The 17,765-nt window shown below is 28.0% G+C and overlaps 1 protein-coding gene across 2 annotated transcripts in view; it reads left to right on the plus strand.

Annotated features, from left to right (window-relative positions):
- The first annotated feature begins 444 nt into the window (after window positions 1-444).
- The window catches only part of LOC129944342 (putative mediator of RNA polymerase II transcription subunit 26), a 94,242-nt gene continuing 76,921 nt past the window's right edge, over window positions 445-17,765 (plus strand). For both annotated transcript variants that reach the window (XM_056053700.1, XM_056053702.1), the window contains exon 1: window positions 445-1,092. The gene's annotated coding sequence lies outside the window, so the exon portion shown is untranslated. The remainder of the gene's footprint in view (window positions 1,093-17,765) is intronic.

Consider the following 17,765-nt stretch of genomic DNA (forward strand, 5'->3'; position numbering starts at 1 on the left):
ACGCACACATAGTTTTCTTGCTGCAGCATTTCTGCAAAGTTTTCATTTTCTGCTTTCACTTTGATGCGCTGACTGTTTTCCTATGCCGGCTGCTTCTGTCAAATAGAATGTTTACAATATTTCCCGCCAATATTTTCCTCACTTACACAACCACAATGAAAATCTGGTGGGTTGAGAAAAGTGAACAGAAAGAGAGTGCACTGTTCACGTTCATCTGTCGCTGCTGTTATGGTCGGGTCAGGTGGTATGTTTTCAACATTGCGTTGCTGCTAAATGAAAATCATCCCCCCATGTTGTGTGGCCGTAGCGGGTGGATATTTTCCGTTGTCTTTTTTTATTTGGTTTGTATGTTTGTTTCTTTTGCAGTGTGAAAAGCAAAACTGCTGACTGCGTCGCCGTTATTGTCGTTTGTCTTGTGCTACTAGTTCTGTTGTTGGTGTTGCCCCGAAATGCGAGTGTGGCCGGCATCGAAATCGCACCAGCCTGTCAGCTAACTGTATAGGAAGAAGCCAGAGCAAAGACCAGAACCAGAACCAGCAGCAGAAGCATACAGAGGATAAAAATGAAAATCTTGTGGCATTGCCGTTAAGCCACCACCATCGTGGGTGACTGAATTTAGTTGGTGCAGACTTTTTCGTGCGATAAGACGTGTATTTGTCCCTTCATATCTTTTAACGGAAATTATAGAAGACGCGTGAGCAATATTTCATTCAGCCTCAACATTTTTATTATTATTATTTTTCGGTTCGAATAAAATAATAATAAAAAAAAACATATCAAAAACAAAAGGAAATAGAAAACAAAAATTGTTGTTTTGTGTGGTACATATTTTTGTGAGAATTTAAATATTATTTGTACTGAAAAAAAAAAATTGAAAAAGTTTTTAAGATTGTTGTGTTTTGAAACAAATTGTGTTGCATACAAATTAAAAGTTAAATTTTTGAAGTGTAAAAGTTAAAAAATTTAAAAAAAATTAGTTATTAAAAATTTTAGAGTGTTAAGTGAAACTTTGTGAATCTGTATAAAAGTGTTATAGGTGACTTAAGGAACCAATAAGTATTATAAACATAAAATCTCTTGGAAATAGTTTTTGTAAGTTTGTCTTAATTTATTTTACTCATATACGTATTTTGCCAAAAATATTACAAAATTTAGTCCTTAAAATAAGAAAATAACACAAGAAAGAACTTAGAAAAAGAAATAACTGATTTATGAAGAGGGACAAAATTGTAGTGATCTACCATAAATTTCAGTTCAAATCTTTAATAATTTTTATTAATTCCGTATAAAAATAAGAATAAAAAAGTTTATACCAATTAAAATGAATTATTTAAAATACTATGTATTACAACATTTCGTTAGCTCAAAAATCGGACTTTGCCTATAATTTCCAATAATTAGAATAGAGTACAAATGAAAAAAAATCCTCCAATAAAATATTTTTCACTGAATTACTAACCTTTACTAAAGCAGGCACAATTGTGTCATCATTTATTTAAACAACGAAAGTCTATAGAGTTACTAAGCATTACTCGATCAACCGATGCATATTACATATAAAATTCTAAATTTATATATCTTCATAAAGTTCTCGAAGTATTTAAAATTGTTAGTGTTTACAAAGTACTTTTTGAAAGCTTATTTAAAGCAAAACTTCAGACTTGTAACTTTTTTATACTTCTGCATTTTTTTGCTCATATATTATTGTAAAAAGGCAGGGATCAGTTTCGCCCTAAAAATCACAAATTATACGCGCCTTAAATGGGTATAATATACTCGAAAATATTGAATTTTGAAAGACTACTAAAAATTAAAAGAGCATAGATTTAAATCAAATGTTATAATAAGTATTGGTTCAAGTGCTGCCAAGTTTTCAGCAATATTTTTTTTTAGATGAGAGATGCAATTTTAAGATTCGTTTGGATTTCAGTGCAATCATTTTTTTTTAAAAGGTATGCATAAAAAATATAATTTTTAAACTCTTTAAAAATACGACCTTAAGGTTTAAACCGATTTCAAATCAAATTTCACTTTTCAAAAACCTGTCTGATTAATTTGTTTTTTAAGTTGTCTTAAAATTATATGCATCGGATAGAAACCTGGGATCAGTTTTTAAGCACAATAAAAAATCAAAACAAAATAATGATTTTCTGTTCTAATTGGAAACAAATATAACATATAGAAACTTGCAATATTTTGAAATAATACAAAATTTAATCTTCATAGTAAACAATAATCACAATCCAATATTGAATTCTCTAAAATGTCTACTGATTTGTCAAATTTAATATTGTACAATTGTGCTGATGGTGTGGATAAAAGATAAATTGCCGTAAACAAACTGGCTCAAGTATATTTTAAATTTTAATAACACTTAATTTTTAGACATAGAGAAAATGTACAGACTCGTTTCTTCATTTTAACTTAAAATTCACACCAAAAGATTAAATTCTTTGAATATTCCTAGAAATGTCGCATAATAATTACAATTTCATGAAATTGCAAAGCTGTTAAATTCAGCTTACCTTTTATTGTTTAAGCACAAAATCATGATATTAAAAACATAATGAAAAATTAATTGAAACACAAAAAAATAAATATTATATATATAAAAATAATTTATAATATATATAATACAAATTTAAAAATATTTAATAAGAGCTTAATTTAAAAGAAAAAAATATGTATTTCTTTTCAAAATATATTTTCAAAAAAATTGTTTACATATATGAGAAACAATCAACTTAAAACCATCCTAAAGTCGTTTAAAATCAAATTTAAAATAGACACAAATGCTACCAAATGTAAATTCAAAACTTAACGAAGGCAAATACTTTAAACTAAAATTAAAAGGCCTGTTTTTTTTAAATAATCAATCTTATAAGTTGCTTCCCTGAAACTAAATATTTAAAGTTATTATTAAAGTTTAACAATAATTTTTACTTAAGAATAAGGACTTGGCAATTCTACTGTCTGCTTGATTTGACATTTCATTATAAAAGAAAAAGATTAAAAGTAAAAGAATTGAACTAAATAATTTAAAAAAAAACAATAAAAGTAATACAACAATTTGGTTGCATTCATATACTTAAATAAATTAACTAAGCAATAGAAAAACTTGAGAAGCAATCATTAACAGTTTTGATATGATTTGAAACACAAAAAAGATGTCAGTTTTAATATGATTTGAAACATAAAAAGTTTACAATTTTAAAGTGATTTGAAATACAAAATTAAAATATTTAAAATAATGTTAGCCTGATAAGCAAACATCAACAATTTTAGTATGATTTGAAACAAAAAAATAATACCAATTTTAATATGATTTGAAACATACAAAAATCAATTTTAAAGTGATTTGAAACCCAGAATTAAAAAGTTTTAAATAATGATAACTGGCCGAATGATTAGACTTTACGTTGGGAAACTATTTCGGAAATGTAGGGCGTGCTTACAGAAATTATATAGAGTGCACGATACTAGCTAACCATTTAATATCTCATGAAGTCCGTTTACAATGAGATGGCCCTTACAATGTGTTGACTGTTGCTTAAAAGACCCGATATTTTGACACAAGATCGATTTTTGGATTGGCAAAAAACTTTGAGCATAATAAATTCAACGCAATTTTATCCTCTTTGCTCTTTTATTTGACATGCTTAGAAAAATTTAAGTTATGCGTAAGCAAAACTCCAAATTATTTAAAATCTTGGACTAATTCAATACGTTCATTATTGAGTGACCAATTCTCTTCCGGCTTTTTGAAACACTATAAAAATCATTGTTTTCGTTTTGTTTGTGTTAACATGCAAGCCCCACCTCAAAGAGAAGGAGTTCAATCTATGTATTTGTATATGCAGAGTGAAAGGATTTTCAGCTAGTACAACTTAATCGTCCGCGTATAGCAAAACTTTCACTTAGATATCGGAAAAGAGTATTCCTACTGGAAGTTCATCACAGATATCGTCGATAAACAAAGCAAACATTATTGGGCTCAAAATGCAGCCTTGTGGAACACCAGCTGTTGTTTCAAACCAATCCAAAAACTCTGATTCATCAAATACAGAGGCGCTTGATGACTCCAAAAATTTAAAATATATCATCAGGAATTTTTTAGTAAAGAGAGCTTATATATCAAAGCCTGTCTGTTGACCTTATCAAATGCTGCTTTGAAATCTACAAAACAAGCATACATTTTTTTTCTTTTCAATAGACTTCCTGGTAATATTAGTTAGTTCAAAAATGTGATATGTCGTTAAAAAGCCAGACCGAAAACCAGCTTGAAACTTGCTTAGACTATTGGTGTTCTCGATCCACTTAGTGAGTTTTTCGTTCAGAATTGAAGTCAAAATCTCCCTCATAGAGTTAAAAATAGAAATTCCTCCGTAGTTTTCCGCAAGATTTGAAACTCATTTCTTGAAAATGGAAAAATAACTGCTTTATTAAAGTTATTTGGCACATAAGCATCATTATATAACCTGTTAAAGTACTCCACAAGATACATAGTTTTTAAATCGATCAGTGCTGTTTTTGTAAGACTCAACAGGAATCCCGTCTATGTTTGGAGCTTTGTTATTCTTCGACTTACTAAAACTTGTTTCCAGATCACTCCAAGATATTAGACTATCTAATTCACTGTCGGTAAAGTTGAGAAGTGCGTAGGAGAAATAATGTTGATTCTCATCAACTGACAAAAGTGTTTAAAAATGAGCAGCAAGTGTCTGAGCTTCGAGAGCATTCACCATATTTCTATTACTTGCACCCTATTCTCGAACATTACTCCAAAATTCCTTTGAGTGCTTGCAGTTAGTTAGTTTTTTTGCTAGGTTGTTAAGGTAATCCGTTTTTTTCGTTGTACATCGTTGTTTGTATTCCTTGTTGACATGTACGTAAATATTTTTGAAAATTAAGCGTTTGTGGATCTTAAATTAAAGAGGTGTTGCACGAAGTTTTTTGTTCAACAATAAAAATTATAAAAAATGTGCTACAAAACTAAATGCTCTTGAAATACATATATTTGTACATTTATAAACCAAATATCAATTTTGGACAAATTTTGCAAAAACACATATAATTCCCTTCGGAATTTCAATTTGTGGAATTGAAATTTTTGACATCTGTCTACGTCGAGGGTCTGTTGAATCCATGATTTTAATAGAAATGGTTATGTCTCCATAAATTTTAAAAGTGTCAACTTCAAATAAATTAAGTTTTACAATTTACAACATTGAGGTCTTTTAATAAAAACAAATCAGTTCGTGGGTGGTCAAAAACTTAATGTTTGATTTGTTTTTAAATATTTAATTCTAAGGAATCATATTGAATTTTATTTTAGGCACTGTTCAAGTTTACAAAATTGACATTTATTTAGAAGATATTCAACTGAAAGTTTTGGTTATAAAACAAAAACCAATGAATACAAAAATTTTCCCTCCAAAGATTAAGAACCAAAAAGGATATTTCTGGACAAATAAATAAAAAAAAAATGCAGTTTTAACAAAAAATACAAAAATCCACTAAAATTGTATACAAAAATTTACTTCAAATCATCTTACTTTAAGCAAGATATTTTTTTTTAACGTTTAGTAAAATTGCTATGGAAATCAAATTTCAGCTAATGTTTTGGATACCAGTTCAGAATTCGAAATTTTGAATGCTATGTTTGTTCAGAGCTGATTTATATATGTAAATACTCTTATCTTAAATTTTCTCCGAAATAAAAAAAAAGAAAACAAACAAAACTGCAAAATTCTGTGAATCTAGAAAAATAAAATTCACATTAACAAGAAAATTGTTATCTTTTTGAAAAATCGCATGAGCGTTTTTTTCCTAAAAAATTTAAAATAAAAACAGGAATAAATAAGTATAAACCAAAGACCCACTTCTGTTTTGTGTTCTGTTCCTATTTTTGTATTTAAAAAGTTCGAGGAAGTCGGTCTCGGCAAAAATAACAAAGAATAATAGTATAAAATATTTATGTACGTAAATTTCTATGTTTCATCATTCCTTAGATCAATCTTTGTTTATTCATTCAAAAATGTTTTCACTTTAACATATCTATAGACTCTATTGCGAAAATTAAGTAGCACTATATTTGAATATACTAAAAATTTATAATTGTGTTAAAAATGATTGATTTATTCCAGAAAAAGTGTCTTGCAATTTTGAATTCAATTCTTTCTTGTTTTGTTTACATTTTTTTTTTTGAAAAACTAGAATACTTCAAGTTGAAAAAGAATTTAGAACAATTATTCTATTTTCTTTGTTTTGTTTTCTAGATAAAATTCATTGTTTTTTGAAATTTACTTCGATTGAAATTTGTTTATTTCATTAATGAAAAGTTTCTTGATGGAATTATATATTTGGTTTTAAGACGAAAATAGAAAAACCGCTGTCAGTAATTGTGCCTATGACTCAGGGTCGTAAAGTGATATATTTATGCGACGTGTTTATTGTATCTTCAGAATGGTAAAAGAGGCACGTAACAAAATAAGTGTTTATATTTATGTTGCATAAAAATTGCATATAAATAAAATCAAATTTTTGCAAATTAGTTATAATCATAAGAAATTAAGTTTATAATGTTTCCATTGTTAATTGGAAGACTTAAAATGTTTAAATAATTAGACAGTAGTTTTTCACTCCAATAAATTGATTATAATGTTTCACGCATTCTTTTGCAATCTTTGTACTCAATTCGTAGTTTCTTAACCAAAATTTAATTACGCTGAATTTAAAAATGCTGATTTCGACGAAGGGCTTAATTTTTATATTCTTTTTTGTACCTTAAACTTCTAGTGGAGGATACAATTTAAGGAGACATTGAAATGTGTTTTCTATTTGCAAGTTATAATTCTGTACAGTAATAGAAAAATGGGGGAAAGCATTGGAATTTAGTACATTAAGTTTCGGAGAACTAAAGAGATATTTGTAATATGTTTGCCATATTCTCCAATCAAATTTTGCTGACTTGATAAATTATGATCAAGATTTAAAAAATTCAATTCTAATATAAATGCTGGTAGCCTTATCAATAGATGATGTGTTGTCAGTTTTTTCATCTATGGACAATAGTTTCTACGCTGCACCACATAATATTACTCCACATCTTTTAAAATTTTGTAAATACAATTTCACAACCCGCTGTGGTATATTTTCAACCCTATTCTTTGCGACAAGGTATATTTTTAGATACTTGAAACATTTTTTGATTACTCCTCTTCACAAATCTACAACTAAGGGATCCAGGATGGAAAGTTATAGACCTATTGCTAAACCTCAGTTAACCCCAAAAGTAGTTGAAGCAATTGTTAAAAATAAATTGTAAAGTTTAGTTCGAAATCATATTTCCCAGCATCAGAAAGTCCTTATGAATTTTTTAATATTTACGAATTATTGTCGTAATTGCTTGCAATTCGAAGTTGTTTACATAGATTTTTTTTAATTGCATTTGATCGTGTGGAGCACAATATTCTTTTAAAAATACTTGAGCTGCTTTTGTTTCACTCGGCTATCCTTGATTGGTGATGTTTTATCTAATAAAATAAAAACTTTTAAGGTGTACCAATAGGCAACCATCTTGGGCCACTCCTTTTTATTAATAAATAATATAAGTTGGTTAATTAACTAATGTATTATAAATCTTATTAACTTCCCATAGGAAGTTATTGTAATGGATCCGATTTGTCAAATTGAAAATGTTGACATTTCTCGATGTTTCAAGATCCGTAGAGTCTAAATAAAAGATTTTTAGAGAGATGTCTGTTTTTTCGTCGTCCATAGTTCCAGAACCAGAAGCGATATCGACTTCTAATAAATTTTGTTATACAGATAATAATACAAAAAGATGCGGAAAAGGCTCTCAAGAAAATTGCGTGTGTGGCTTTTTTAACATAGCACTCTAAAAACACTAAAGACTTGAATTCAATTTAATATAATATATTGTAACGTGGTACCAAACAATTGTATTAACAAAATCCAAATAACTGTTTTTTGTGCAACGAAAAATACAGTTCTTAACATCTGGTAAAATTTTGAGAAAAATCGAATTGACAGTTTTTTTTTTATAAGAAATAAAAACCTAAAAAAAACATTACTCAAAGTTGAAATTGAATTTCGACTCAAATGTCTTTTCAAAAATTTGAGTTTATTGCTTCCAACTTATTTTGAATATAAGAAATATTGTTTTCAACATTCTTAAAAATTTTGAGAAAAATCGAATTGATAGTTTTTTTGCATAAGAAATAAAAACCTAAAAAAAACATTACTCAAAGTTGAAATTGAATTTCGACTCAAATATTGAGTTTATTGCTTCCAACTAATTTTAACATATAAGAAATTGTTTTCAACATTTTTCTTACAAAAAATAAAAACCTAAACAAAAAAATTAATAAAAGAAGGTACAAATTGATTTTCGACTCACATATGTCGTCAAAAATTTGATATATTATGTTTAAACTACTTTTATCTTTCAAAAAATATTGTTGTCAACATTCATTAAAATTTTGATAAAAATCTAATTGACAGTCTTTTACAACAAAAAAAACTAAAAAACAATACTAAAACTTGGTAATAATTTTCTTACGACTCAAAAAGCTTTTAAAAATTAAAAATATTGTCTTCAAACTCTTTTTATTTCACAGAAAATATTGTTTTTGACATTCAGTAAAATTTTTATAAGAATCAAACAGTCCGTTTTTTTTCATAAAAAACTAAAATCTACAAAAATTAGGACCCAAATTTGATAAAAATTGATGTTTGGTTCTTGATTTCCATCAAATTAATTTTATTCATCCAATTTGTAAAAATTTAAGATATGCTACTTTAATTGGTAAAAATTTGTTTTCGACTAAGAATCTATTCTTTATATGAAAAATATTGTTGGTAATTTTAAATTTTTTAAGAATAATTCAACTGACAACCACACGAAAACCTACAAATTTTTAGGCAAGATAATTCGACAGACGGGATGGGAAGTTATCAGTGTTGGTCGCGTGGCAGCTTCTTTTTATAATTTGATTTAAATGTAGTCTCCTTACAGTCATGTTACTTAAAAGCCGAAAAAATAGAAATCTTAAACAAAAGAATTTTAATTTTTTTTAATTTTAAAAGAATAACTCCAAGCTTTTAATTTTCCGAAATTTGGCAAAAACAAAAAACAATTAACTCCGACTAAAATGTAAAATGTCTTGATTCATTTTAAAGCCTTTTCAGAGGAATTATTTTAAAATTTTAGAAAATATTGAAAACGTTGAAACAAAGATCTAAATTAAAGAGAGAATTATTTTTGCTCTTCGTACTTTTGTACATAATTCTGCAACCAAAGTGCGTAGGTTCAGTTAAATATTATTATTCCATTTATTTTGATTCCAAAAATGGCTTAATTCAAACATAACAAACAATAAACATAATCATACAATTTTTCTTCGTAGAAAATTTTGTTTTGAAAAACTTGCCAAATGGAAATAAGACGCTTTTTTAAATGCTAATTTTTGAACATGAATGAAATAAAGCATTCTTATACTTCTGAAAACAGGCTTCTAGATGTAATGAAAACAAGCTGAAAACTGCACAGACAATTTGATCTCCCAAAAAACACTTGTGCTCATTTTTCATCAATATTTCTGGAATAGATGGAAGTTTTGTATAATTTCATCAGGCAATAGCCTGGTAGAGCAATTACATAAAATATAATGTAAAAGATTTGTAGTTTTAAAACTAAAAAAAAAGCTTTAATTTTGTTTGAAATATGCTAAAAAATAATAATATTTAAAATAATAGATATAAAAACGTTATTGTTTCTCATGGCATTTATAATTGGACAAGTTTATTTATAAAGACTTTTTGACCGATTTCCTTTCTGAAACCTTGCCATACGCTTTTGGCTACAAATTACCAAACCAATTATACCTAATAACCAAAAAAGACACTTATTTTATTGGCTTTTAATATTCGATTAAAATCGAGACTAAAATAGAAGAAAAAACTTTCCGAACGTCCCTTTCCTCAGGTACAAACTAACAGTATTGAATATAATATCAGAGTATAGCGGTAGGTCTGATCGGATTATTTAAAATCTCTTAAATGTGGAATGTCAGCCAAAATAAATTGCATTTATAAAATCACACATATGGCACTGTATGTCCCTTCGTATCGTTGTTCTTGTCATCATCATCTTTTTGAATCAAACAAACAAAAAATTAAAGTAAGATGAATTTACGCGGAATAAAATTGAAATATCGCAAACAAATGCACTTCAGGCAGCAGGAAAAATCATACACCGCCATTAATGAGTATAACAATAAATGTTTTTTGCTTCCCTAGACCGCACAGTGCAGAATTAAGTTTTTGTTTTTTTCTTTAAAACAAAAACAATTAAAAAAAAGAAATTCAGATGTATGTAATCTGAAATCTATAATTTAATATACATATGTATGTATGTATGTACGGGCACTCAATCTTTTCTGATGAAATTTAATGAAAAAATAAACGATTGGAAGGAATCCTAAGAACTCAAAAATTAATTATTCAATTGAATTAGGTAATAACTATAGGTAAATGAGAAAATCAAAAGAATTTTGAAAAATGCACTAATTCATCATCAATACTTCAAAAGCAACAAAAACATAAACAAGCTACTGGGAAATATATTTGTGTAACCTCTTACTGTGATCTGAATGAATAAGGTGTTTCAATTCGATTCGATTTATTTTCTAAGACTTTGCTATCATTTTACGGATACATTTATTCTTGAATATTCGTTTTTAAGGTGGCTATAGTTTTGAGACTTTTAAATCATAAGTGTTTATTGCTTTCGAAGGAAAAACCACTCTAGGTCTCAGCATGTGGTGAAAGATTAAACAAACAAGAAATCATGATTTCGTTCAACTAAACTGAGTCGTATGTTTTTGATGATGAAATTTCAAAAAATTTGGTTTAAGTAATCAAAATAAAATTTGTAATTTATTTCTAAGAGATCATTTTCAAAAATGCATCTATATATTGCGTAATAAACTACATAAACCATTAAAATTAGAATTGATAACTTGGTTTATGATTTGGCTCAAAGAGAACTCAGTATTTTACTTCAATTTTTAAAAGAAAATTAAGAAACAAACAACTTAACCTCCAATTGAAAAACTAAGCTCAATTTGTAAACCTTTCAAAAGAAAATCTTCGTCCGAAATTAGGTATTAAGATTCGATTTTTTCCTTTAAACCAATACTTGACCCATAGTTTTAATAACCAGAAGAAAATAAGTATGAATCATGAATAATGCGATGTTTATTTCGGGAATATATAAAGTAAGCAAAAATAACAACGTCTTTTTTGCGCCACTATACCGTATTGTACGAGTACGAGTATAGACCCATCAGGAATTCGCCACAGATCAAACGGTGAAAAATTTTCGAAATTCATTGGGAGTGTTAAAAAGATACAAAAATATACTCCTCCTATACTTACCTGAGTTCAGCTGAGCTGAGGAGAAATGTGATTTGATCCCCATAACGCCCGTCATGTTATAGTGAAATGAATTTCAGTAAAATTGTTTTTGAAAGTGGGGGTGTCGTATGGATCGAAAATGTCGTTCTTGTTATAATTCTATATTTTTGTTTTTCAGCTTGAAAATATCTTTTGAAACAAGACGAAAAAAATAAGACTAATTATTTTCATTACGTCGAGGTTAATTGGCTTCCGAAGAAATGAGATGTCAAACGGATTCAGATCAAAGAAGAATTTCACTATAAGTAAAAGCTAGATATATAGATATACACTTATTCTGCTGCATTATTGTATCAAGTATGATTAAAAATTGGCCGATCAAAAATTGAAATAGTAGAACACTTACCGCGACGACGACGAAGGGATTTGACGACGCCATACCAAATTTTTTTTATTTAGGTTGCACACATTGTTGTGGATAATATTTTTTTAAGTAGCATTAATTTCAAATTAAAAATAATGAATGGTTTTCAATTACAAATAACATGAGTTTGTTTTTTTATTTATGAATAGAGTTCTTAAATAATAATGCATATTCAAGTGGTTAATGTGTAATTGATTAAGGAAGCGATTTCTTACTGAGAATTATTTTGCTAGAGGGTATGATGAAAGGTGTTGTAAAAAGAATTCAAAGCCTATTAGTGCCGTTGCGGATAGGATATAATTTTAATAATATTTCACTAAGCTTACTAAAGAAGAAAATACACTTAAATAGTTTCGAGAACATATTTTTGATTGATACGATAAGAAAAGCTGTTGTTATTTTTTAGTTGTTTATTGGGCTAAAATTTCGAACTACACAATAAATTTTATATTTTCAATGGGAAATAAGTGTACTTATATGTTAAGTCCTTATTAAAAGCTCTGTATTCAAATAAAAATGTATGTTTTTGGTGCAAAATATTCAGTCTAATTTCAATTGAAACAGTGTAATCTGAAGTAGTCTTTTTTAAACAGTAACCTTATCAGGGAAATATTATCAAAACCAATAATTTAAAATAGTAATTAAAATTTCGTTAAATGGCTTTTTTAAATGGTTTCAGTTAATCGTCTATTGGATCAACCAGTAATATACAAAATATAATGCAAAGTTTTTATAAAATTATAACTTATGTTGAATAATAATTGTCTATAATCGTATAAAAAATGGTACAAATATGAGAAGAAATTAATTGATTTATCAGACTTTTTGCATATACATAGGTACAGAATTTTAAGATAGCAATCCTATCAATACCATTTTATAGTTTATGACTCAGAATATAACCACTAACATTTTTTCTGATATTCCACATGAGTCTTAAAAGAATTGATTTTTCAGAAAAATCATATTTTTTCAGACGATTTGAAAAATACAAGAACGGTACCATAAGTTAACAGAATTTCAAAACTTATGCATTATTATTAACATTAATTATGATATGTTTTTTAATAAATTATCGTGAATTCATTATTAAAACATTAGGTCAGCTGAACCATTAAACTGGTGAAAGTTGATTAATTTTAAGTTAATGTGATCCTTGAATTTTTTCGATCAATGTTCAATTTTATAATCGTTTAGGTTTAGTATTTTTTTTTGTTCTTGATATTTCAAAAACTAGCAGACTTCAAATAAACTAGTTTTTTTTGGATATATGCAGAAAGATCTTTTAACACAATCCTGAAGTACTTTTTTATAATATTAATTGTCAATTAGTGTACATTTTCATTGATCTCAAATTTCTGAGAACAAATACTTTGAAATTTTAATACTCAAAAATAATTGACTGACAATTTTATCTTAATCAAAATATTGAAAAAGAGAGAAAAAACAAGAACTGCATTTTTTCTTCTTCTGTTAAAACTTTTAAAAATTTCAAAAAATAATATCATTATTTTTCTACCTGAATATCTTAAGAGATATTAAGTTCAAAATTATTTCAATTTTTAAAAACTCTTATTTATCTTTAAAAAAAAATTTAAAACTCTTTCATCTCGAATATCTTTTGAATTGATTTTAGGACTGATATTATTTTCTATACAATTTTTAAGACTGATTAAGTTTAAAAAAGAAATAAAATTACATATTGTCCAAGTGATGAATTGGTCTTAAACACTTGTTCAAAGGTATTTAAAAAGAATTTGGAACAGTACAAAAATATCAAACATTTATTGGCCAATTTAATTTTTAAATTTTCCTTTTTTTTTATTTATACAAATTTAAATCAATCTTTTAAATCTGCTGTAAAACTTTATTTCCTGAAAATGAAAAGAACTTGAGTTGTTTTTCATTTAAAATACAGGATTAACCATTTTGCGGTTTCAAAAGTAAACGTAAATAAAACAATATAAGCTAATTTTTTCGTATTTCTTTTCATTATAAAGTTTGAACGTAAACATTATGTTTGAAACACTCCATCATTTAAATGACCCCCCTAACTTGACGAATGTTGGTTTTCAAGTGCTCAAGAGCTAAATGTTTATCTGCATAAACACGGTCTTTCACGTAGCCCCACAAAAAAAAATCCATTGGTGTGGATTCGCATGATCTTGATGCCCAGTTGATAATATCGCCACGACGAGAAATTACGTGGCCAGAAAATGTCTCTTGCAATAAAGCCATATCCGCCCGAGTTTTGTGGCACCGTCTTCTTGATACCATATTTTCTCACGACAGCGACAGTCGTTACATCGTCGTTTTCGAAGAATTAAGTTCTCATCACATCTCCGGACCAAAGAGCTCACCAAACAGTGGCTTTTAGTGGATGTAATGGCCTCTCTTCAATTACATATGGACCCCAAATACTTTTGTTTTTTAACATACCCACCTAGTGAGATATGTTTTTAGTCACTTAAGAAAATTTCGTTCGAAAAATCGTTCGCCGTCCAGCGCCTTGTGTGGGCTAGACTTGATATGAATGTAGGCGTAGATCCAATTAATGTGCCATAAGACAGCCCTAATTCCTGAGTATGACAAGGAATCGACACATTAGGGTCTTTGAGCACTTTCACTTACAGCAGCGATAATTTCAGTTACAACTTCTGTAACCAATGCAGTCTCTTCAAATTTCTTCACAATTTTGCCTATTGTTTGTGTAGTTGGACGATTATGTAAACCATAATCTCCTCTTAAAGCACGATATGTGGCTGTGGCAGAATCACAATTTTTGTAGTAGGCCTTAACAATTTGTATGCGTTGTGCATTTTCGTAAAAGTCAGACTTTCAACTGTAAAAAAAAAATTTGTTTAGTAACTTAGTTTGACAAATGTTTAATTCCAGCCCTATACTTTTGAAATAGCAAATTGGATAACCCGTTATAATTGTTAACCAAATAACTTATCTAACAATCTTATTTGAAGAAACATAGCTTTGCAAAAAATAATTTCTTTATATTTTGTTATGTAGTTTAACATTAATTTGAAAAAAAATTTAAGTAAATTTAAAAAAGAAAGTTGAATAATAAAAAGGTTAAGATTTTCAACTCTTTTAAAACTTTTGTTTCTTCTTCTTTCTTTATTTCAATTTAAGTTGTGACTATTTTAGATAAATTTCTTATAACTGAAAAATGATTGTCCTTCAAAATAATTTAAAAATGTAAGACGCATCCATTTTTGTTCTTTGTGTATTTTACGTATTTTTTTTAAGTAAAAATATTTTGAAGAAAAATCTCACTTTAAAACCAAAAAAGTAAACATTTAGCTATTTTCACCAAAAAAAAATGTTTTCTTTAAAAAAATTGTTTAAAAATTATACAATTTTTATTGCTGACACAGTTTTTTGAAGAAATTAAAAAACAACATTTCTTCTTTTTTATTTCCCCAGTTTTGTTGTTTGTTTATTCAGAACTCTAAACAGATGCTTAGTGCTTTTGAAAATTATAGCTTTTCTATTTTTTTTTAATTACATCCTAATGTTGGATGATATTACCTCTACCTAATGTTTGAATTGACTTTTTTCAAAACACAAATAAACAAAAATATTTCGAAACGCAGAGAGAGATAAATAAACAGACAATTATGTGGAATTTTATTGGTTTTTTCGTACAAAAACAAAACAATAATTAAGAAAGGAAGGTGGTAGATATATAGGTATAGGTAGAGAGATACTCTATAACGTCAAGTCAAAAAAGAAGCATGTTCTGCAGATGGGAAATAAATATAATAATAGTTTTCGAAAGTTCGTGAAATTTTTAAAGCGTCATCAAAATTTTAAAAGAAAAGTAAAAATAATCAATTTTGTCATAAAAAGCTTAAGTAAAAACGCCAAAATACTCCTCCTAGAAAAAAACACCAAACAAGCAACATTTAATTTAATTTAAACTGGAAAAAAGTAAAAATTGATTGAAAAGAAAAACTTCGAATAACAAATCTCAAATCCAGTTCAGTCGAGGACGAATATTTTTTTGTATGTACATATGTATTTATAAAGAAAAATAAGTCCTTGATACTGTCTGGATGTCTAGAACAAACTTTTCACTTCTCTTTAATTTGAATACGAGTCGATAGTTATTTTTATTTTTCTGTCAATTTCTATCATATCCCATTCTTCGTCAAGTTCATTTAACCCGTAATTTAAATCAAAATGTCCTTGCAGTGATTACCTTACACAATGAGACCAATTAAGATGAACTTTCACCGGGAAAATAAAAGTTGTCTAATGTCTTCTCCAATGGCAATGCCAATCGTCTTTAATACAGTTCAGTGCTTCATCGAAAATTATTTTATTTTTCCCAATGAAACAGAAGGACTTTTGCCAGATGTCCTTTCTTCGTTTTTTTTTTGTGACATTATCATCGAGGAGCAAGCAACTCGTACTTTGGAGTTAAATTTGCTTTCATTTTTATTAAGGACTCAAATCGAAGTCAATGTGTTCGACCAGAGTCAACTTACGAAATTAACAAAAGAAAACGCACGATTGTTAGGTAGCCGATAACCGACCTAAAGTTTATCGATGATGGAAGCGATAAGTTTTTCCAAATGACTCATCAGCAAGGAAGTAAGAAAAAGTCTTCTTATGCTGTTGCGGAAGACGAACTCTCCGAAAGAAGACAAAATAAATTGAGGGTAAATTAAACAAATCCTTGGAGCATTTATTTCAAAAGAGACACTCTCTTAAGCCCACTTCCTGTCCCACCATCTTCCATACTACCAATGTCGTTGTTTAACTTCCGCATTGCACCCTCAAAACATTTGTTTGTTTTTTTTTTATTTTGTTTTTGGTGGAAAAGTGTGGGTTAAAGAAAATACTTTCCATCGCTTGACTTCACAGTTATTTCTTGCAATAAGCAAAAGCCATCAGAGTGTATATAGCACGAAGGATGTTGTGAGCTATGCTGGGTTGGAAATTAAGTGGTTTTGTTTTAAATCCTTCACGTTCCTGAGTAAAGCGAGTTAAGGATTCATTTGTGAGCACAAATCTTTCTCAATTTCTCTATACAATCTACCCAATCCGTCTTTTGCAGAGATTTTGTTTTTCTTTTCGTTTTTTTTTGTTGTGATTTTCCTCAAGTGCAAGTCTTTTTTAAGTAAATCCTTTGGAAAATAGAAATCAAAAAAGGAAATTCTGAGAAGGAAGAAGAAACACAAAAAAAGAAAAAAAAGAAAAATAAATACGACGAATACCAAGGTCGATTAAATCATCGTTTGTCATATGAACATGACATGCTAGCAATGATATGGATGAAGATTGATGACGAACACGAGTTTTGGTTGATAGTACAGTGACTATGTCAGGTGATTTTTATTTGATATACATTTTTATTTTTTTAACACAAGACTCTTGCAAAAAAATTTTAAACATAGGTACATTTTATTTGTATTTCTTTTCCTAACATTTGAAGTTGTTGGAATTGTCTAATATATCAAATTGTCAACTTTAACAGTTCTCCAAGGCAAAGGTTCACAAGAATAGATTGATTTTACGTTAGTGTATAAAAGTTGAGTAGAGATATCTTGACTTGTTTGTATTACAACAATTCAAACAAATGCAAAACTTAGTTGACTGTCCCTCATGACCTTGTTTAGAAAAAATTAAATTAACGATTTAAAATTGTGAATATTGACTTTATTTTTATTACATGTTATACAAAATATTATTCCTTAAATTTGGTAACATTTTTAGAAAATTCAATTGGTTAACTGTTTGGAATATTCCTACAAAATAGTTAGAAGTTATAAGTGGTATTGCATTGTAGCCTTTCTTAATCTGTTTAGATTTCAAAATAAATTATATTTTGAACACTTTTATGTGTAAAATGCAAGTGTCTAAAGGCCCAACTATAATA

Source organism: Eupeodes corollae, chromosome 2 (genome assembly GCF_945859685.1).
Source record: "Eupeodes corollae chromosome 2, idEupCoro1.1, whole genome shotgun sequence".
NCBI lineage: Eukaryota > Metazoa > Arthropoda > Insecta > Diptera > Syrphidae > Eupeodes > Eupeodes corollae.